Genomic DNA, 3,190 nt, shown 5'->3' on the forward strand with positions numbered 1-3,190 from the left:
TGTAGAGGTTTGATAGAAGTGGCTGGAAGACCTGCCAAGAGAACATTGCAATAGTCCAGCCTGGATAGAACAAGAACTTGAACAAGGAGTTGTGTTGCATGTTCTGAAAGAAAGGGCCTGATCTTCCTAATGTTGTATAAAGCAAATCTGCAGGGCCGAGCAGTTTTAGCAGTCTGGTCTGAGAAATTCAGCTTATCATAAATCACAACTCCAAGGTTTCTAGCAGTTTTTGGTTAGTTAGTTATAGTTGATGAGCCTAACTGGATGGTGACATTTTGATAAAATGATGGGTTTGTTGAAACCACAAGCAGTTCTGTCTTATACAGGTTGACCATGTTTCTGAATGACAGAACCTAGTGATGCCATGTAGACATTGAAGAGAAGTGGTCCAAGAACTGAGCCCTGAGGCACCCCAGTAGCTAGATGTTGCAACTTGGACACCTCACCTCTCCAAGATGCCTTGAAGGACCTGACTAGAAGTAGACTGCTATTTTGAGGAGACAGCAGATTACCATTAATTTGCCACTCTGTTTGCACTTGCTACAAGTGAATACACTGCAGGCTTACTCTTGCTCGGATCCAAGGTAAATCAGCAACACTATCATCACTTATACAGTGTGTGTTTTATTGAAGAAAATACATTGTAATTGGCTAAAGCGCATGCGCAGTTTACTTTACTTCCTGAACTGCGCGCACCCGAGTCCGTGTTGATTTCATAGTCACGCGAACCGTGCCACAGTTCGAGTTCAATTGAACTCAGACCACCTCCTTCAGGTAGTTTTGGGTTCGGTACCTCAGTGCGCTCCCACGTTCGCACCCACGTTCGCATGACATCTTTCACACTAGCCTAATGTACCGAACTCTGACATCAATCGAACCCGGATGCGCACCAAACGTGCTAGTGTGAAAGTGCCCTTTTTTTAACTCTTCCTAAACAAACAGACCAGATTCATCTCATTAGCTTGTTAGTAGAGACTTTAAGACATGCAAAATGTGTACTATGTGTACTTGCCTGGTTAATGTTTCCAGGTATCGAGTCACAAGAATAAAAAGAGGTAGTAGAGGCAGTACACGGAAAACTGATCAAATGCCAATAAGCTGAAAAAAATCTTCAGCTCACTAACCTTAGGTCCTGCCTGATGTGAATGGCATTAGTGTTCTGAATGATTATGCCCTGTGAGTTTCTGTATAGTGAGAAAAGAAAGGGCCATGCACTGATCCTTGAGGTACCCCATGGATAGCTGATGTGATCTCCTCTTCTCCACGATAGGTTGGACTCAAACCTACCTAAAAGTGTGGTTCCTGTAATGTTGAGTTTATAGTCAGTGTATACAGGAGGGTCTGGTGTTTCAAAGACATCAGGTCTTGCAAATTAAGAATGAATGTTTTGGAGACAGGACACTTGGATAGCTTTGAATTTACCCAATTTCTAACCAAACTTTCGACTATTAAATGTTTTTGAGGTGAAAACTAGTACTACCACCTTCGGCTGCTTTCTGTTCTCTACAAGAATGCAGGGAGCTGGCTTAGCCCCTGTTGAGGAAATTATGCAATTGTCCTATTGCAAGTGTGTCTTTTCTTTTTATGTAATGATTTTGTATTGTAACCAAATACACTTGTTGTTTTAATTGTTTTATTGAGAAAATGGTCTACTAAGTAAAAAGACCACACTTGTTGTTTGAAGCATTTATTAGAAAAGTATAGACAGAGAAAAACATGTATTAGTAAGAGCTTTACTAAAAAGGAAAAACGAGGGAAAAAAGGAGGCAGGTGTTGTGTTGCAGACAAACCGCAGAAGGCAGCATAGGAGAAGAATCCGAAGAAGAATGAGAAGATGGAAGGCCTTATATATACAAATCCTGAGGGGATTCCGGGAGCTTATGATGTCACAAGACATTGCAATTGACAGGCTGTTTATAAGAGACTGAAATGCAATGATTACAGATGCTGATTCTTTGGAACAGCTTCTCCAGTGCCAGATGCCTTGCTGTTAATGCCTTTGACAATCAAAGCTTGCAAACGATTTGCTTTTGTTTTTTATATTAGTATTCTGTATGTAAAGTATTTAACCTGTAGACAATAAAACTATACTTAAAACCAAGAAGTTCACCTGCCAGAACAGACTTGAGCAGAACAGACCACGGAGAAGTCTTCTGTGACCTGTTTTGTAAGTATGAAAACTTAGATGCTTATGATATAGGATAGATTTTACTTACTTTACTTAACCTGAGAAAAATTAAAATAAGGTAGAAGGTGTACAAAATGTAGTACGATAAAACGCCCCGCAGGCAAGGATTGTGGGGGAAACCAGAGCACCCAAAAATTTGATACAGCTTTGCATGTCCTCTTCCTCCAGACACAGGGAGAACATGCAACTCCACACAGAAGAGTTTTCTAGCTCAGGTGGTACCCGAACCAGGGACTTTCTTGCTGAAAGATGACAGTGCTACCCACTGAGCCACCGTGCCATGCCAATTCTTGCACTTGTTAAAATTACAAATGACTTGCTTCTTGCATCAGACCAAGGTTGCATCTCATTGCTAGTTTTACTTGATCTTAGTGCTGCGTTCGACACCATAGATCATGACATACTCATAGATCGATTACAAAACTATATGGGTATTCAAGAGCAGGCTTTAAGATGGTTTAGATCCTACCTGTCCGATCGCTACCACTTTGTTTATTTAAACGGGGAGTCATCTCAATTATCACCAGTAAAGTATGGAGTGCCACAAGGATCTGTCTAGGTCCTCTGCTATTTTCAATATACATGTTGCCTCTTGGTAATATTATTAGAAAATACGGGATTCGTTTCCACTGTTATGCTGATGATACTCAACTATATATTTCAACAAGACCAGATGAAACTTCTAAATTATCTAAGCTAACAGAGTGTTACAAATGTAAAATATTGGATGACCAATAATGTTCTCCTATTAAATTCGGATAAGACAGAGATATTACTTATTGGACCAAAAAACAGTACACAGAATATCTTGGATTACAATTTGCAACTAGACAGATGTACTGTTACTTCCTCTACAGTCAAACAAATTGTTGTTATATTAGACAGCAACTTGTCTTTTGAAAATCACATTTCCCATGTTACAAAAACAGCATCCATCTATCTTAGAAACATTGCCAAGTTACGAAACATGATACCTGTTTCTGATGCAGAAAAGCTAGTTCA

General features: G+C 39.8%; 1 protein-coding gene across 1 annotated transcript in view; it reads left to right on the plus strand.

The window, feature by feature from the left end:
- Positions 1-3,190, plus strand: part of LOC107689567 (delta-type opioid receptor-like) — a 19,174-nt gene that overhangs the window by 14,545 nt on the left and 1,439 nt on the right. The gene's annotated exons all lie outside the window — the stretch shown is intronic.

Source organism: Sinocyclocheilus anshuiensis, unplaced genomic scaffold, assembly GCF_001515605.1.
Source record: "Sinocyclocheilus anshuiensis isolate Anshui unplaced genomic scaffold, SAMN03320099.WGS_v1.1 scaffold369, whole genome shotgun sequence".
NCBI lineage: Eukaryota > Metazoa > Chordata > Actinopteri > Cypriniformes > Cyprinidae > Sinocyclocheilus > Sinocyclocheilus anshuiensis.